The 20,779-nt window shown below is 39.6% G+C and overlaps 1 protein-coding gene across 2 annotated transcripts in view; it reads right to left on the bottom strand.

Annotated features, from left to right (window-relative positions):
• PKIA (cAMP-dependent protein kinase inhibitor alpha) overlaps positions 1–20,779 on the bottom strand; it is a 76,155-nt gene that overhangs the window by 14,370 nt on the left and 41,006 nt on the right. The window contains exon 2 of one of the 2 annotated variants that reach the window (XM_008139196.3): positions 12,567–12,692. The exons of the other annotated variant lie outside the window; for it this stretch is intronic. The gene's annotated coding sequence lies outside the window, so the exon portion shown is untranslated. The remainder of the gene's footprint in view (positions 1–12,566; positions 12,693–20,779) is intronic. 2 annotated transcript variants of the gene reach the window in all.

Consider the following 20,779-nt stretch of genomic DNA (forward strand, 5'->3'; position numbering starts at 1 on the left):
ATATTTACCTTGTGAAAAAATAGGAAAAGCTCTTCCCAGGATTATTGCTATTTGAAAAGAACCCACTTTTGCTGTTTAACTTCAACCGCTCGGTTGAATAGAATGAAAGATAATAGTGGTGACTGTGAGAAGAGCTCATTCCTATAGACATCCCCTTCCCTTAAGCATTTATGAAATGTATTTGCTAGACTGGTGTGCACCCACTATTAAACCTTTAAGGGAACATAGAAACTAAGTACTGGGTATTCACTTATAGTAGCTATTATAATTATTATAGTTATTATAGTTATTATTGTAGGAGTATTTAATTTTTATTACATTTTCTTTCTCCAGGCAATAGACTTAATTTTCAGTAAAAAAAAAAAACAAAACTGATAAATAGCACATGTAGAAATATGAGAATGAAGGAATACAATTATATTTTTATACAAAATATGTAGATGCTGTGAACTCTATATGTTTTTTCTCTCTCCATATTATAACTCTTTAGTGAATTCTGATTATGTGCTCAAAAACAGTTATTTTTACGTGCATGGCAGCTATGTTATTTTTTTCTTTCAGTTAATAAATATGTAGACTTAGCTCTTCAGTTACACCAAATATGCCACTGTGTAATGACCTGGAGTTTTGCTTAGAAATTCTGGGGAAACTGTTACCAAGTGATGTTTTTAGACAGATATTCACCACAAAAAAAAAATTATAAAAGTCACCAAAATTCTAATAAATGTCAGCAGCTAGCAGAGGCTTAAAAAGAAGTAATTAGCAAACAGTCTGGCTTTATAAAAATAAGTGAGTCAGAATAAAACCTGGACAATTTACCAAAAGCGGGCTTTGAATCTTCACTAGTGTTTCCCTGTTTATGTTGCTATAATTAGAATTTTCTACACATGACAAAACGGTAGTATTAGATATGAACAAGATAACATGCTGCTATTTTTTGGTATCCAGTTTTACAAAAGAGCCAATTGTACTAATATTTAACATCTGATTGGAGAGGAGAAAAGACACTTTATTATTTAAGTACTGTGTTATTTAAAGGCAGATTAAAATTTAAAGCATAAATCTCTAATATGTATATCTGAAAGTTCAATCAAAATCCATGCCTAAGAAATAAGTTTGCTCTTTCTTTTCCCACTTAAAAATGTGCCCCTTTCTCACTCTTTAACAAAAGGAGAGGTACGCTGGTAGTCTAAAGATTCTTCCCTTGTATATAGGCTTTCTAAACTGAGATTCATGATCCGTGCTGGTCTTTTCCTTGTTTATAACTTTTACCTTTTGAAATATCACATACACAAAGTACTTGAGAAAATAAACTAGAAGATTTTACTCTAGTAGAATTTACACATTTAGAAAGAGAGCAAGAGGCTGGGAAAGGTATGTACTTACATGTCCTGTATTACACAAATTGAAGAGTTCCACATAGATGTGCCCTAGAAGAAGTTGGGCCTGTGAAGCTGCTAAAATGATTTTTATAGTGACATTGAGTCATGAGCCAAATGGTGACTGGATGTCATGCTAATTTTACTCCTGCAAATGGGGACACATGAAATGAGACGCACTGACTTGGAAGAAAGAATGGAGAGAATGCCATCAGCATGCACTGGAGACTTCTTTCTTTCTAATGTGAATGACATGACTTAAGTCTAAAAGAGAAGGAAAAATCTTCCGGTCCCATTATTACAAACGCCATTCTTTAACGTCCCAACTGTCACTTTATGAAATCATGGGGAATATTAAAAGCCCTTGAGTATATCACTATGTGCTTAGGGCGCGGTCTACATTAGTGTTTCTGAAGTATTTTAACTCAGATTTTCCTAACTTTCTAAAAAATTATTGAGAACTCCAGTGAGCTTTTGTTTCTGTGGTTATATCTGCCAATATTTACCACATGACAAATTGAATTAATTATTTATTAATTACTTAAAATATAGATGATAAACCATTAAATGTTGCCATAAATAGTTTTAACAAAATAAAATATATTTTCCAAAGCAAAAAAAAAAAGTGACAAGAATGGCATTGCTTTAAATTTTGTTATTCTCTGGCTTAAATTTGCAAATGTCTGGCTTAATGAAAGACATCTGGGCTCTCAGATCTGCTTCTGCAATCAATCCGTCTCAATCTGTTGTTTTAGTTGAAGTATGTGAAGAAAATCTGGCCTCACACAGATTTTTTTGGTCAGAAAAGTGAGGCAAATTGTAATAGCCTTTTGGGATAATTGCAGATTTTTTAAATTTTTGCAATGTGTAATCTAAAGCCATATTAATATGCTTTCCAGATTCTGTTTTATTAAAACCTGTTGTGTACCTAGTACTTTAAATGGATCTTTTGCCTATGCATATTTTTAAAAATATCAGGCATTGGTCATTCGGTAAATATTGATTTCTTGGGTTATATAAAATTTCCAAATTCTATAATATTTCACTATATATTAAATTTATTATTATAGCCAGCTCTCTCATCAAAAAAGTCTTTAAGATGTGAAAAACTGACAAGTTCACAGGAACAGATAAGTTTTCCAAAATGGTAATTTTTGTCTCACGCTCAGATTTTTTCACTGGCAACAGATTCAGTTGGAGTTTGGATCCCTTAAAGTGACAGGCTCACTTCATTCATTTTCAAAAAAAAACTCCGCCAAATACCCAATTTGAGAAGCCACAGTTTGCCTGCCAGTTGTTCCTTCATGTAAAAATGGTGATTCATGGGAAAGGTGCCAGTTCAGCCGCAGTCCAGCAGCTGGGGTGCTTTACTCAGAAGGCCATGCCCTTGGTACACGGCAGACGGGCCTCGGGACCCCCAACATCACACAGAATATTAAAAAGACCCGTACTTAAAGGGCGAGATCGGACAAAATATTTTTTACTGTTTCACCAAGTACATTCTTAGGTACATTCGCATGTAGAAAGCATTAGCTGTGAGTGGGTGGGGAGGAGTCCCAGGGTTCCAGGAGAGTCCGGAGCCAGCCTTTCCTGCCAAGCAAGCAAGGCAGACAGCACTGGGGCTGCCGCGGGAATTCTTCCAAACCTGAGAACCTGCTGAAGGAGTCCCTGGGAGTGGCTGAAAGGGCTGGGGGACATGCAGGAATTCAGGGGCCAAGCTCAGAGAACCATTGATGTACACACGAAGAGGAAGCTATCGAGGAACACTACGGATTAGAGAAGGAAACCCTTTTGTAAAAAATTTAAGCAAATAATTCCTAGAATGCTCTAGAAGTATCAGCTGATCTGTTACCATGCTAAATGTTATCCATCTTTTTCTCTTTTATTTTGCTGTATAAGGATATTACTTGTCTAATTCCATCTTAAAAAACAATCTAGTAGCTTATTTCCAAAACAGCCACTAATCTCACAAGCCAGAGGGTCTCACACTAAGTCTCAGGAACTCTGGACAGGGTTCGGGGACTTGGTGCTGCTTCAATTCCCTTTTCCCTTGAATTGGTCTGTCATCTAGTCACACTCTGGAGTGAAGGACATCAAGGAAAAAATCAAGAACCACAACCCTATTAATAGCAACAAGGTGATTTGAAAAAGTCCACACAAGTCTCCTCTGGTAAGGCATAGCTCTCACCCCCGCACCAGACCTCGGCTTAAATGCTCTCGTATTGCCCGTCAGAGGAGTTTGGATGGTGTTCTAGCAAAACCACACTTAAAAAGGCGATCTCACATACTGAGTTGTATCACAGGTATACGCCAACATCTACTAACTAGGTCAAGCCAAATCGTGTGTGTGTGTTTATTCTAAACCCAAGGCATTGACCTTTTATCACAAAACATTGCTAGAATAAACTATGAGAAAAGTAGACTGTCTTTTCATGGTTTTCACAATGAGCTTTTGACTAATCCTATTAGAGATAATATCCCAACTCCGCAGTTCGAGAAAGGTCTCCACCTCTTCCCTGACTGCCACCGTGTAATAAAAACTCTCATTCAAAAAGTTCCAATATTTGATACTGCTGATCGTTCCTCTCCATTGTTTTCCTATTCATCAATTTATTTCTGATGCGATCATTGTGACCCTTGCCCTTATATCTATTATCTATCTATCAATACATGAGCACATTTTCATATTTTTTTGTAATTTATAATGTACAGAGTCAATTATATCATTAATTTCTTCTCAGAAACTTTCTTTAGCCAAGATTCAAATCCTGTTTTTTCTTTACACAATGCTTAACATATCAAAACTTTATAATGAGAAATCTAAGCCTGTAAATTTTATGAAGCCAGAGGCACAGCTGTCTTCCTTGAGGAAATAAATTGCCTACGTAGGCAACAACAGGTGACCTTACAGCTACTCATAAATCCCTTTGCTCATTTCTAGCTATCTCTTTTACCACACTAACAACAGCAGTTTTTTTTTTTCTGTGCTTCTTCAGTCTTTTTTCAATTACAGTTCACTTTCACTATGATTCTGTATAAGTTCAGATGTACAGCATAGTGGTTAGACAATCATGTACTTTACAGAATGGTCTCTCCAATATTTTAAGGACCCATCTAGCCCCTTACATAGTTATCACGATATTATTGACTATACTCCAAATGCTGTACTTCACATCCACGCAATTATTCTGTAACAACCAACCTGTAATCTCAATCCCTTCACCTTTTTCAGTTTTATTTGTATTTCATTTTCCTACTCTTCACAGAAAATCTTGCCTATTGACTTTATGGCAAGACTTGTCTTACATAAATTTCATCAATTTCCCCCTATTAACACATCACAAGGTGTCTTTTCTCTTCATTCAAGAATCCTTTTGCCCAACATTAACACCTGACCGGTGCTGATTCCATCTTCTCTTCCATTATTGGTCTTCAATTCTGTCTTGTGCTTTTGCAGTCTCATTTTCCCTACTTCCCCAATGCCTATAAAATTGCTTGCATTTTCCCTGTTGTAAAAGAATTCCTTCTTTTAACTTGGTATGTGTGACCTGTTTTACTTTCATTTACTGCCAGACTTACAGGAATAGGGGTGGGTACTGATTGCTCCTGTTTCCTCTATATTATTTCACTTTTAATTCCTTTGCCATTTGACTTTCATAGCTATCAATTTACCATCGTTTTCTCAAAGAAAGACTATTACAGATTAATCACAAATAATCATCTATATCCACTGTACACAGCAGTTCATATTGTTACTCCTCTCTTCTTTTTTTTAATTAAAATTCTTTATTGTTGAAAGTATTACATATGTCTCCTTTTTCCCCCACTGACCTCTCTCCGCCCACTCCTGCCCCCCCAGCACAGGCCCTCACCCCCCTGTCTGTGTCCATTAGTTATGCCTAGATGCATGCATACAAGTCCTTTTTTCTCCCTGGTCTGCCACAGATACTGTACTTTCCATTCCCCCATCATCTTCTTCTCGTATTTTTTCTTGCTCTTCCCTCCACTTACCTCTTAAAGAATCTTTATTCTCTTCTTTGTCCTTTAAGTTCTGTTTTGGTAATTCTTAAGTGCCACCCGTATGTATCTGACTATCAAATCTATAAATGTGTGGCCTGATATTTTGAGAGCTTTCATGGCCTAGTGGATATTCTACCACTGATGTCCTTGAAAACTCACATTTAGTAAGTTCAAAATGGAATTTTGTGCTTTATCTTCACCTTCAACCTCAAAACTATTCATTCCCCTCATACTGTAGTGTATAGTAGCACTATTTTCTCAGGTGCTTATAATAGATAAATTAGAATTGTCTTCAGTTACTCCATCTCACTAATTCCTTACTTCCAATCATTTCATAAACTTCATGTTTTTACTCTACACATTCAGTGTGACTTTAGTATTCTTCATTTCCATTCTTTTTCTGGTCATTACCTTCGTCATCTCTTTCTTTACTATTGCAACTGTGGGCCAACTACTTACTTACCTAAACCTATTCTTCTCCAATTTACCCTCGTAATAATAATAATGTTTATTACAGTGTTTATTTAACTCACCACTATGAAATAATTATTTTCATGTTACTTTAATAGGGATGTATTATGTTTTCCTTGAGATCTGGCTCTTTGATTTTGGAGTCCCCTACAATGCTTGGCACAGGATTTTGCAAGTTGATGTTACATCTACAAAAAGTATTTCATAGATCTGTTTTTAATTATTTTACTCAATATCCTTTTCTGTTAAGTACATTTGTCAAGGTTATACCATTGTCAATAGTGAAAGTAAACCGAGAAAGCAAGTTTCCTTATTTCTACTCAGTTCTTTTTCCTATCTCCTAGGATTTGTTGTTGTTGTTAATCCTTGCCCGAGGATATTTTTTCATTGATTTTAGGGAGAATAGAAGAGAGGGGGAAAGACAAAGAGAAACACCGATGTGAGAGAAACACATCTATTGGTTTCCTTCTGCACAAGACCTGACCAGGGCCCAGCCAAGGGAGGAGCCTGCAACTGAGGTACTTGCCCTTGCCCAGAATGCACCGGACCCTTTGGTCCGCAGGCCAATGCTCTATCCACTGAGCCAAACCGGCTGGGGCTCATAAGACTTTTAATATAAGGAGATGAAGTATAATCATTCCCACTAACACACATTTTTGTCTGTATATTCTTAATTATAACAACGGATTTTAAAAGATAACAGCAATCAAAAGCATTCTAGAATTCCTAGTAATCTATCCTATTTTCACTTCATTGAGTGCTACCTCTTTTTAAGATTTTTTACAAAATATATACGACTAAAGTAGCAAATTACTGCATGGAATGATTCGTTCTGTCCGTCTTTGTTAGGGATTTTTACATCGTTTATTTAATATTGCAAATGATTTATAAATCATTTATAAACCCTTTGTAGCATCCCTGCTGAGACAGTCAATTAGCTGAAGAAGCACCCAGGGTTGGCAAGTGACAAGTAATATTATTTGTACATTACACTGAAGCAACTAAAGCAGAGAGAGGTTAGTCAACCGGACTGTGTCTCACAGTCAGTGGTAGTACTGATGTCAGACTGAGAACCTGGGGCTATTCACATCAAAATCACAGAAGCCTGAAGAGCCTGGGGCTGGGGCTGTTCTTTGTTATGTAACGCAGTACTTTCTAAATTGTCCTCTTATATTCTCCTTTTCTGGCTCTGTAGGAGTCCAAGGAGGAAAGATACTGTTAAAATATATACCTTTTCATTAATCTAAGACTGTTTTTTTCTACCTCAAATAAATATTTAGCTTTTAAAAGGATGTTTGAACAATGACACATTTCTTCTCAAAATAACTCATTATTAACATTTCTATCTTTAAAATTACAATGAAAAGTCACATCAAGCCGAGTAGTATTTTTTTTGTCTGTTCCAAGTTGTAACAATGACCACAAGAATCACAAAACAGCTTTTGTTTACTAGTGCATTATCAATAATAACAATAAAAATACCACATATTTGCCAGATATAACACTAAGAAGTTGATGTGAGGTATAGAAGTTCAGTATTGCAACAATTCTCTCAAATAGGTACTCTCATTATCTCCATTTTAAAGATGAAATAACAAAGGTTTAGAAGCATTAAGTCTTGAAACTGGGAACTGATTTAATCACTTACTAAACCAGTTGCCATTTTCAATATTTGTTTTACAGCATACTATACTTTATTTTCTGTTTTTGAGACATTACTCTGTAAAGTGATATTTTGTTGACATCCCTAAAAATTCTGCTTTTTAAAACTACCATCTAATACACATATTAGTTGACACCACAGGATCTTCCTTGATTTTTATAATCCTATCTAATAAAAGCCTAATATGCAAATTGACTGTCACTGCAACAAACAAGATGGCCACCCCCATGTGGACACAAGATGGCCGCCACAAGATAGCCAGCAGGGGAGGGCAGTTGGGAGGAACCAGGACTGCAAGGGAGGGCAGTTGGGGGCAACCAGGCCTTCAGGAGAGGACAGTTAGGGGCAACCAGGCTGGCAGGGGAGGACAGTTAGGGGTGACCAGGCCAGCAGAGGAGAGCAGGTGGGGGGCGACCAGGCCTGCAGGGGAGGGCAGTTGGGAGGGACAAGGCCTGCAGAGAAGGGTAGTTGGGGGGGACCAGGCCTGTAGGGGAGGGCAGTTGGGGGGGGACCAGGACTGCAGGGGAGGGTAGTTGGGGGTGACCAGGCCAGCAGAGGAGGGCAGTTAGGGTGACTGGGCCAGCAGGGGAGGGCACTTGGGGGCAACTAGACTGGCAAGGGAGGGCAGGTAGGGGTGACTGGGCCAGCAGGGGAGGGCAGTTAGGGGTGACCAGGTTGGCAGGGGAGGGCAGTTAGGGGCAATCGGGCTGTCATGGGAGCAGTTAGGCATCAATCAGGCTGGCAGGGGAGTGGTTAGGTGGTGATCAGGCTGGCAGGCAGAAGTGGTTAGGGGCAATCAGGCAGGCAGGCAGGCGAGCAGTTGGGATCCAGCAGTCCTGGATTGTGAGAGGGATCCCAAATTGGAGAGGGTACAGGTTGGGCTGAGAGACACACCTTCCCCTCCCCCCATGCATGAATTTCTTGCACCAGGCCTCTAGTTGTTCTATAAACACTTTACATTCCACCTCCCAGGTATCTGGTCTTCTTGTCCATGTGACGGCCCTGGTCACCCCCAACTACCCTCCCCTGCAGGCCTGGTCCCCCCCCAACTGCCCTCCCCTACAGGCCTGGTCCCCCCCAACTACCCTTCTCTGCAGGCCTTGTCCCTCCCAACTGCCCTCCCCTGCAGGCCTGGTCGCCCCCCACCTGCTCTCCTCTGCTGGCCTGGTCACACCTCACTGTCAGGGCTGCCTTGTGACAGGAAAAGCACACTTCTATGGACCTTGAGTTTGAGAGGGAGTTACAAAATTATTTAACACCAGAAAAAAATAATTCTATAGTGTGAAAAACCTGCAAAACTGAGATAAAGACCTACTTAATTAATATTTTATCACTATATTAGTTAGTACCTCTCATCAACTGCAGGGTCACTCAGCTCTCCTATAGTTAGTTATCGATAAATTATATTGAATCTTCGATTTGGGCACATTTTAATACATTTAATACGATGTGTGTGGAGCTTCCAAAAGTGCCATCACCTAAGATGAGGGACATTGAAAGGTGGCCTGCTCACAAGTAGTAGAAGTGGGTCAGTGGCAGGCTGTGGCCTGGAGAGTAACAGAGCAATGTACGCTGGTAAGAGCTATCTGCTATGGGAGAGCCAGGAATCCGTGGCTTACTGGGTGGGGAGCAGGAAGGGAGGGGACCTACGATGAGGATCCTGGAATTGCTTCCAAGTTTCTGACTTGGATGAATGAAGGATGGTACCCTTTGGGGAATACCAGAGGAACAGTAACAGCAACAGAAGTCTAAGAATGGCACTTTAACATATCCCAATGCCACGTTTAAAGTAAATATGGCCTTTTTTTCCTTCCTGAATGAGTAAAAATGCATTCATTAAACACACACATTCCCACATATACTAACATCTGCTCTTCCGCAATCAAGTGTTTTCTGTGTAGCGTCTAACTAGCTATTCCAATTGCAATAGTGCTTAAACACTCCAATATGCCTCTTTGCAGCCAGAAAGAAAAACAGTTGCTATGACTATGTTTGAACATATTTTAAATAATGTATAATCTTTGTCAATTTATCTGCTTTGCAATACTAGTTTCCTATATAGTATTTAATATCTCCCTTTATTGAAAATGTCATTGTTCAGTATTATCATTAATGGTTTTCATCCTTAGTATATGTTTGAATGTTAGAATTATTTATTAATCTCTTTATTAAAGTGATGATCTTCAGCACAAAGTTTAATTGCCTTCTTCTCAACTATCACTATATGTAGGAAGCGGTTCTAGGGTTAAGCCTCGGACTGACCTGCTGGCAAAGTCACAAACAAGTCCCAGCTTGGAGGGCACAGTCCTCTAAGCATAATTAAGCTTGATCTTGTGACTGCTCCCTAGATCTTTCCTGGGTAGCTAGTGGGCTGTGGGAGGGGCAGCAAGTGCTGCCACAACAAGTGAAACTTACAACAACATTGTAGATTACCTTGTTTTTCCCTGATTATAAATAAAGCCTCAGCTTTGCAGTCTGGATCTGTTCTGTGGCCTCAGCCAGGCACAGAAGATCCACCTAGACCCAGCCTTTTCTCTTTGTCTATCATTTCTCCATCCTTCGTCGCCCCCACTCAGGCTCCCCGAACCCTTGGCTGTGCTGGCTCGGCACAACTATATATTATTTAAAGCATTGTCCGTCCATTCACTTTAAACGGGACTTTCTGACTTTGTGAGCTTTTGAAGTCGGTAGGATAGGCTCCAGAGAGAAAGGGAATACTGAAGAACAACAGTAGGAATTAAACAAATCTGAGTAATTAAGTATTAATCTAGCCATTAAGAAATATAAATTAATATTTACATAATATATAATGTATAATCTTATTTTAAAATGAGATAATGCACTGAACAAAGTATCTTAAAACATGAATTAAAAGATGTGGTGAAATCATTATATTAACCCTTTGCACTCGCTTGCTTTTTTCTCGATTCCTTTATTCTACTCGGGATTTAATTTTTTAAATAACCCAGATTTTACAAAGCGCAGCAGTAGAATAAAAAACTGGAGTTTCTTTTCATACAAACTTATTTATTTGGATTTTTTTATTTCAAATTATTGATACATTCAAAGAGTATAAAAAGAGCTGCTACCGATGCTAACTGTGTCGAGTCACACTCGACATCCGAGTGCAAAAGGTTAATAAAATTTAAAAATTTTTGTAAAGTGAGGGATTAATAATAAGTACATTTTGATCCAGGAGTCAGATTATCTGGAAAACATCGTGACATTTTTTACATTATAAAAAATCACTTTATGTCTCTACTACCAACTCTATTAGTACCAGAAATTACCATTATGACTATATTTTATTATCAGGAACATTCAAGAAACTATTTAAAGTACTGAATACTGGTTTTAACAAATAAAAACCAACTTATCTGATGAAGAATTACAATGGATTCAGAAATTAAATATCTCCAAGTGGAAACTTTTCACTGACTGCAGGAAAAACTACTTGAGTATGAAGATTTTCTATTTTTCTAGTTTGTGCTCCAAATTTCAGGGAAAAGGATTCTATGCACATTACAGGGTATGAAGTAAATATTTAACACATAAGAACCCTTCAATTCATCTTTTCCAAGCAGACAGGTCATGTTCAGCCGTCAACAGTAGAAGGTCATAAACGCAAGCGGAGACATTTCGAGAAGGAAGAAGCGTGCTTCTACACATTTTTAACAGATATAGCATTTCAAAATTAGTTACAAGAGGCGAATATTTAAACATGTAATTATGGCTAAAGTTTACAAATAATGTTATCATCCTTCATAAAGAAGCACGAGGGATGAGGCATAGTGGGAATGTGGGGTTGTGGACGATGAAAATAAGCCACTACTGCAATGTACTATATGCCACTCTCAAGGGATTTAGAAGACGGATTTGAGTGCCACCATTGTTACTTGTTTGCCATTCAATGCTGGGCAAAATACTGTATTGAACTTCCTTGAGTTTCAGTTTTCATGCCTCCAAAATGTGGATTCCCAGACTAAGGAAAATATTTCAAATCTTTTCAAGGTCTAAGAATCACTGGCCTTCGTGTTTTTATGCCCTTTATAAAGGCCAAGTTTTCACGAAAGATAGCATTTTTCTAAAAGCCTCTAGAGAGAGGAAAAGCTATATATAGGAAGTCCATTCAGTGTCCGGGGGCTCTCAAGTCTGACAGCTATTTATAGCCAGGTGTAGGTCTATAGGAAAACACATTTGCTTTAACTAATAACTGCCCAGGTTTCTTGCAGTTAAAGATAAGTTTTCCATTTTTCTAAGTGCTGATTTAAGAAACTGTTGAAAACAATAATTATTTTAATTTACTTATTGGATTGCAAGAAACGTGATTTTAAAGGTTGCCCAATGAGCACTAACTAGGAGTCAGGAGCTAACATCTGAGGATATAATAATGAATGAGATGATGAAAAGGCCCTGATTTTGATGTCACTAGAATCTTTTTTCTTGGGATATCTTCGTTATTCCCTTTATCTCAAATTGCTAATGAAGATAAAATTGTTAGTGTGGTTTTGACATACATAGGTAAGTTAAAGCAGACCTCCCCTTTCCCCAGTCCCATTCTGCTCCCTTCTATGCTGAGAGTAAGACTAGATGTACCCCACAAGAAACAAGCCAATTTCCTCACACCATCAACTGGGCTGTTCCCCACTTAGGAGACTTGAGGCCATCATGGTACTTAATTTTGATAAACAATTAGATCATGGAGAAACTTATGAAAATGGCTTGTCTTAGGAAAAAATACCAAAAGAGTTCATCTGTTGTCCACATACCTAAACTCTAGGGATTAAACCACAGGCACTGAGATCACTCGTGTACTGGCAACGATGAGCTAAAAATGGAAAAAAACATCATACTGTTATTGTATCCCTTTCCTCCAAGGTATTCTCTGGTAAACACCACAGCCTCCTAGGGACTTGCACAGTTTCCTGGTAGGGTCGGTCAGAGACCCATCTTTTTCCAAGCAGACATACCATGTCCAGCCATCAGCACACTTTATTTAAGGTGGTTGAATCTGTGATATGAAGTGTTCCTACCTGAATGGAAACTTTCTTGTCCTTAATTCATTGGCTACACTGGATTGTTTTTCTTGGATCAGACCTTCAGTCTTCTACCAGAAATCGCTCCTTTGGGAAACCAGGCCTTCCCAGAAATTCAGGAAACTGAAATGGAGACAGCAGGAGAAAGGGAAATTAATTATATGTATAGATATCAAGTTTTAAAGTCTTAAATTAATGTTTAAGCACACATCTTCTAAGTAGCTTACTAATGACATAAGGGCAATTCACGGTTTATAAGTCTGAATACTCACAAAGTGAACACGTGACCAGAGTCCAGGGGGCACTGGGGTCTTCCAGCCAAGCAAAGACTTCCCAGCTATCCTTAGTTCATTAAGCACAAGAAGGACAAAAAGGCAAGTTTTCCAAATCTTTATTATTATTATTATTTGCTTCCTTTCTCCAGTTTTCACCTAGATTTTTTCAGGAAATTATTAATTTGACTAAACTTAATTATTCATAAAAAATAAACACAGCAAACTTGCAAAGGATATTCACAGAGATCTTTAATGAATAACATCCATCGCATACATGCACTGTGAGCTTGTCTTTTCAAGCGCTGTCACACACAAAGGTGTGTGTGTGCATGTGTGTGCGTGTGCACAGGGGCGCCTGTGGGTCTCTCTTTGTGATGGTGTGGCAGAGAAAGAATAAATCTGTTGACTGCCAATCAGTGATTGAGAAAGCCAGATATTAAGGTAAAGGAAAAGGCTACAACAGGTGAAGCAATGAAGTCCTAAGGTTGTGCTTCCAGAGTAGTAACCAGTTTTCTGAGCAACTAGGGGAGCAAGCAGTCTCCTCAAATATAGTCACACCTGTTCCACACCATCTGCCCACAGATTCCACACCATCATCCCTGGAAAACAAGTGGCAGGATCTCTCCTTCCCTTCATCCATTGGCCATTCTCAGATACATTATTTTTCTCAAGGTTATGCTCTTTCCTACCCATTTAGACACATTGGGATCTAGGAGGGGTGACATATAACGTGTGTCTTGGTGCTTGTACAAGTGATGACCCTGAAAGGAGCACTGGACTGTTAGGGGGCCATAAATTGTGTGGGATTATGTGCCTGTATTTCCTACTGAATATGTACCTGTTCTTTACCTTTATTGATATTGATGTTGGGGAAAAACTCAATAACTCTAAAAGGACTTGTAACTTCAATTCAATAAGCAATAATTCCTGGTACCACCTTTTTGGAAGAAGCCACTGAATAAATCAGAGCAAATTGTCTTTAGATGCTGAATTTCCTTTCAGTAATTAATCCCTTGTAGGACTAATGTGTACTGCGGGCACGATTCCACTTCTGAGGGAGGAGATGGTCATAAACATTGATTGTTGGCGATGTCTGAAGTACAGGGAAATACTAATGCAAGATGCCAAGGCAACTTTAGTTCATGCTTTTATGTTACCAAAGTGATGTATTGTTATTCCGGCCTATAAAGGCATCACTTTTACACATTTCCTACCCACCTTTGCCCCAAGCCTCACAATTAAATAATACCATCATTTCATTATGTTCATCATTTCAAATTGGAGTTTGTTGACACTTGTGATTGCCATTGATACTGGATGCACTTCTACAGAGCCCTCCCATGGCAAAATCTGATCTTCCCCGGGAAAACGGACACAGTAGGGCCTAAGCCATTACGATAGCCAGATTACCACGCATTTCACTTCGAGGAGCGACAGAATGCTGAAAAGGCCATTCTCTCCCTGTCTCTGCTGTTCAAAAGTCACTCATTACTTTTCATCAGCCAACTCAGAAATGTTCCATAGATTTAGACTACATAGTGTTATTATTTAATGTCTGTCATATGGCTCTAATCCTATCTTATTTTTTATTGGTGCCAAACATGGAAGTCATCAAGGGATGTTTGCGCTTAACTCTTTTGTGTGTGTGTTTGGGGGTGGGGGGGTTGTGCTTAACTCTTAAAAAATAATTAAAATAACTTATTCAACACATTTTCCTTTGTGTTTTTCTAAACAGAGCAGTTCTTCCTAGGCTGACTCTGGCACACACAGTTGGCTTTTTTTTTTTTTTTCTTTTTTTGATCCTTTACTCATCTGTTCCACCAACTCATGTTTGTTCTACCTTCTCAAAAAGTAGCATTAAATCACTCATCATGCACTTATTTATTCATTGTTTATTAAATGATTCTTTATTGAACAACTACATTAGGCAAAGAGAAAAGGCAGAAAACTAATCTGGGTTGCCTCAGAAGTCATGAATTCAGTTAAAATCTTTCCTGATAACAGGTGTTACTCAATTTATTGGAAATTGCATTTCACAATGGAGACTCACAAATTCAGGAAAAAACCAAGGCCTAAATCAGAATAAACTAATAAAAATACTAGTCATATATTGAGTGTCTGCTTTATACCTGACTCTGTAAAAAAGTCTCTAAAATAATTAGTAATGCCTTGAGGATTGTCTGACGTCATTGGAACCTCCCCTTTGCAGATGAAAATAAGAAGGCTCAGAGTTATTATGTGACTTGCCTAAAGTGAAATGGCCCAGAAATGGCAGGACCAGAATCAGCACCTAGACTTCATAATGCCAGACTCTGTGCTCTTAATACAGTGTGTGTGTGTGTGTGTGTGTGTGAGAGAGAGAGAGAGAGAGAGAGAGAGAGAGAATTAGTTTTATAGAGAACTTCTGAGAAATGGCAAGTATTGCCAGGTACCCATCAACCAATAACTTAGGAGCTCCAAACTACGCAAATAACTGTTAACTACATGGCTGAACGAAAGATCTCTCACTTCGGAACTGAGAAAGCAAAAGGCTTCCAGAAGTTGAGTCCAAATTTTACTTTTACATGAGATATTTATTACAGAAGACCAAGGATGAATGCAATAACAAAAGTGCTCTGAAGACAGGAAGCATTCATACCAGCACAGTTCATACTGTGGGTAACAGGGGACAGTGCACCTGCAGATTCATTAGTTCTCATTTCTGTGAAGGGAAAATTAAATCAATCAACATGAGAAAAGTGGAAGAGAACGGCTAGCAATTTGGGTAGTTTGCTTAATCTCTCTATATTAGGAAAGATTAAGCAAAAGAAAAAAATCTTTAAAAGATATTTTTAAAGCACTTACAAGTGAATGTGGTCTCTTTATACCAAATAACTTGGAAGTATGAACTGTCAAATCTTCTAATCTTCTTGATGATGGAATGGTTGACTTTATTTGAAAGTATGAAGTATTACAATCTAATCTAATAATAGACAAATATGCAAATTGACCGCACCTTCGCTACACTTAAGCCACGCCCACCAGCCAAGCCACGCCCACCAACCAATCAGGATGAGTATGCAAATTGCCCCAACAAAGATGGCGGCTAATTTGCATATCAAGAAAGCGTCCAAAGAAGCCAACAGCTGCAGAATGGAGTAAAGCTTCGAAGAAGCAAGCAAGGGGGGGGGGGAGGGCGGGGCGGAGGCGGGGCTGGGGGGAAGGAGAAGGGCGGGGTGGAGGCGGGGCCGGGGGAGAAGGACGGGGCAGAGGCGGGGCCAGGGGTGAAGGAAAACAAGGGAGGGCTGGAAGAGAAGGCGGGGTGGGCGGGGAGGAGGCGGGGCCGGGGGTGAAGAGAAACGCGGGCGGGCTGGAGGAGAAGGTGAGGCGGGGGACAAGGGCGGGGCAGAGGCGGGGCGGGGGAGAAGGGAAACGCGGGCGGACTGGAGGAGAAGGTGAGGCGGGCGAACAAGGGAGGAACGGAGGCAGGGTAGAGTGCAGCGGGAAATCCTATTGCAGGATTTTTTCCTGCAACGGGAAAGCTAGTGTAATAATAAGAAAGTCTTAAGAAAAGGGTTAGAAAAGAACTCCTTCACTAATCCTCTTAAAAACAAAATTATAAAATGAAATACATTAAAGAGTATTTTGAAACAAATTCCCATTACTGTTACAGAGCTTTAAAATTTTTATTTTGGTTTAATTTTTAATAAATATTCACATGTTTGCATAGTTGTCAAAAGGTAAACAGTATTTTAAAATCAGCTTTCTTCATTAAGAATAATTCCATTTTGCTGCACAGTCTTGTAATTATTCTAATAAAAGAGTAATATGCAAATTAACCATCACTCCACTACACCCACAAGCCACACCCACCAGCCAATCAGGAGCGCGTACCAGGAGCAGATTAACCCAACCAAGATGGCTGCAGCCACAGAGCAAGCAGGAGGCTTGGGTTTCCCCAGAAATGGAGGAAGCCAAGCTTTCCACACACCCTGGCTGGCCCTGGACTCCACTCAAGGCTACAAAGTTTCAATTATAGAAAATAAATAAGTCCCAACAAAAATGGCTGCAGCCACGGAGCTGGAGAGAGCAAGAGGCTTGAATTTCCACCAATGATGGAGGAAGCCAAGCTTCCCCAGCCCTGGCCTGCCTTGGTCTCCACTCAAGGCTACAGTTTCAATTATAGATGATAAATAAATCCCAGATACCAGGGAAGATAAATAAATCCCAGATACCAGGGCCTCCACTTGGGTCACTGGGGGGCTTGGCCAGCCTGCAAACCACCACAGGCCCCTCGCCCAGGCCATCCCACACCCCAAGAGAACCCCCACCCTGATCCGGGACACCCTTCAGGGCAAACCAGTTGGCCCCCTCCCGTGCACCAGGCCTCTATCCTATCTAATAAAAGAGTAATATGCAAATTGACCATCATCCCAACACATGATGGCTGCCCCCATGTGGTCAAAGATGGCTGCCCCCATGTGGACACAAGATGGCCGCCACAAGATGGCCAGCAGGGGAGGGCAGTTGGGAGGAACCAGGCCTGCAAGGGAGGGCAGTTGGGGGCGATCAAGCCTGCAGGGGAGGGCAGTTAGGGGTGACCAGACCGGCAGAGAAGGGAAGTTGGGGGCGACCAGGGCTGCAGGGAAGGGCAGTTGGGGGGGACCCAGGCCTGTAGGGAAGAGAAGTTGGGGGACCCAGGCCTGTAGGGGAGAGCAGTTGGGGGTGACCAGGCCTGCAGGGGAGGGCAGTTAGGGGTGACCAGGCCAGCAGGGGAGGGAAGTTAGGGGCAAACAGGCTGGCAGGAGAGCAGTTAGGCATCAATCAGGCTGGCAGAGGAGTGGTTAGGGGGCGATCAGGCTGGCAGGCAGAAGCAGTTAGGAGCAATTAGGAAGGCAGGCAGGCAAGCGGTTGGGATCCAGCAGTCCTGGATTGTGAGAGGGATGTCCGACTGCCCATTTAGGCCCAATCCTATCGGGATTGGGCCTAAACAGGCAGTTGGACATCCCTCGAGGGGTCCCAGATTGGAGAGGGTGCAGGCTGGGCTGAGGAACATACACATCCTGTGCACAAATTTCTAGTAATAGGATAATGAGTTTTCTAGTAAGTGGGTATACTTTACTAAAACATTTTTGTATTGTTGACTACTAAAAGTGGTTCCAATTTTTTGTTATTGGAATTGACATACCAATGAACACCTTTATTTACATAACAATTTTCTAAATATAAATTATTTATTGGAGTAAGTTTCCAGAATTAGAATTAATGTGTAAAAACTTATAAACATTTTTATCTTGCTGGAGATTTTCAAATTACTTTTCAAAAGATCAAACCAAATTATATTGCAATAAATTTTGCCAATATAAAATATATATAATTGTTTATTTTGCTAAGTTAAAATGAAACCTCATGTTCCATTTCTTTGAATTTTTATAACTATTGAGGTTGAACTGCACACATATTATATGTATAGTACTAATTGTATTTACTCTCGTTCATCATCTCTCACTCTTTTCTGCTTTTTTGTAACTTATATCCAGATAGCTGGAAAAAAATCATGAGTCAGGGCAAATTGAAATTCTAATAAATTAATAATTACTAACTTCAAATGAGTTTTCTAGGCTGGAAATATTGTTCTGACTTACCAGTAAGTTCCTTCTAATTCTCCTTAATGACTATTTTTTTTAAAAGCCTTCCCCACTCTCCTCAAATTTCTCTCTACCCTCTCTACTTCCCTTGCTCTCTGCTGATGAGTTGCCTCATATCTTATTAAGAATATAGAAGCCAGTAAATAGTCCACTGTCCGGTTCATTAATTCATTAGCATTCACACTAATCTTTGTATTCCCTTTTATTATAAGAGTTCAAGTTAAAAGGCCATTTGCACTACATATGGTAGATATTCCATTTTCTCTCATCTTCTCAAGTACTTCACAGCACTGCATTTTCTACAACCCATCCAGTCCATATGAATTATTCCTCTCAAAATTCAAACTTACTCTAGACTAGTAACTCCTAGTTTAAAAGTATACATATAACATGAAACCCTCCCTTGATTCCTGCCTATCTTCTTTATCCACTTCATGACTGAGCTTTTCAAAATTATCTTCATCCATCCTTTCCATTTCAAGTCCCATTCACTCTGTAAGCTGCTCCCATTGGGCTTCTCACACCCCAACCCCTTTCTCACAGCCCTGAACTATTCCTGCTGAAGTTCACCAGCGATCTCCTCGTCAGCACAGCCTATCAATCGCTTTTGTCTCCACATTTCTAGGCCCTTTCCTTCTTTAAAAAATCAAACAAAAACTATTTGTTTTTATGCTTCTATGCTGCTACAGCCTCATAATCTTCTACCGGAGTGTATTTAACTGGCTCCCCTTCTTTAATCTGATTTCTAAATATTCTATTAGTTTCCTTTATCAGTGGTACATGCAACTACATGAAGGATTAGTCTCAAATGTTTGGTCTCATAATAGCAATATTAGTCGCAGCAGTCAGTACCTCTGTAAGGCTTACCGTGTGCCAGACACTATTATAGGGCACTGTTTTACATATATGAGTTTATGCTCCTCATAAATCTGTGAGATAACCCTTATTGCTATTCCCATAGCTTGAAAGAAGAAACTGAGGCACTGAGAGGTTAAGTATCATTTCCCCAAAGTCACGTGATCAGTAATTTGTGATGCCCCTGGCTGAGTTAATGCTGGAACTTTAGAGTAGGCAAGTTAAATAATGTCTTACCAATTGATCTTAACTGAGCAAAATTTAATGAACACCTTGTAAAGTAGCAGGAAGCAATGGAACATTTTGTATTGAATGGGAACAAGTAAGTCAAGCATCAACGACTAGGTCTAATTGATTCTAATTGAATGAAATGATTTCTTATTACTCTGTCCTTTTGAAAGAGAAATAGTCTTGCTTTAGTGTTTTACATTTTTCCCTCGTTCACATATTTACTTATTTATTCCATACACATTTCCTGAGCACCTTCTGTCACCTGTCTCTGTTGAAAGTCTTAGAAGTTTCAGTGATGAACAAGAAAACACAAAGTCCTTATTCTTAGGCAAATACCCCAGAGATGGGGGGAGATGAGTAAACATGTCAACAGACTTCACAGAGTGACTGATATGCAACTGGACAATGGGGTAGAGAGGCACCGAGGAGGCAGGTCTCTGTGGTCAAGATAGTGGTGACGGCATTTTAACGCAGACCTTACTGATCAGAGGGGAATTGGATGAGGTAGAAGAATCAGCAAGTGCAAAGCTGTGAGACAGCAACAATGCAAACTGGTTGCATCTGAAACTGGAGAAAGACTCATGTACCCAGAACCAGATGAAGGTCGGGGAAAGACATAGGACGTGGCCAGTGCACTTGGTGCCTGTAAGCCTGGTTAGGTGGTTTACAGTTGAGTATCTTCATGCTAGAGTGATGGCCTTTAAAGGTTAGAAGCAAGCCAAGGATATGATATGATATGATTTTTTAAAGATTATCTCGACTATTGAATCTCCTATAAAAACAAAATAGCTGTGCCTCTATGAAGTGCAGATAATAAATTTTAAGAAGCCCAACAAGCTCTTAAATAGTTGGTTCACTGATTATCATCATTAGTCTCAACTAGACTGCATTAATATATGCTTGGTGACCCTGAGGTCCTGGGGCATATTAGATTAGGGAAACCCAACTATTTTCAAATTATTGCTTTGAAAATTTCTCAAACCTGATGAGGTTCAGGAATATTATTTTATTCCTGGGGGCTAAATGAAAGGGTTACAGTAAGAAAAGAGGATATGATAGGTGGGTTCTTCTCTCTATTCTCCCTTTCTGTGGGAGAAGTAATGGGTGACGCATTGCTTAAATTTCAGAACTAGTTCAATCCTGTAAGTATTTGCTACAAAATTGTGTTAGGAACTGTGCTGAGACTGGGAATGCACAGTGAATAATAAATACTGAGCAGCTA

Source organism: Eptesicus fuscus, chromosome 19, assembly GCF_027574615.1.
Source record: "Eptesicus fuscus isolate TK198812 chromosome 19, DD_ASM_mEF_20220401, whole genome shotgun sequence".
Lineage (NCBI taxonomy): Eukaryota > Metazoa > Chordata > Mammalia > Chiroptera > Vespertilionidae > Eptesicus > Eptesicus fuscus.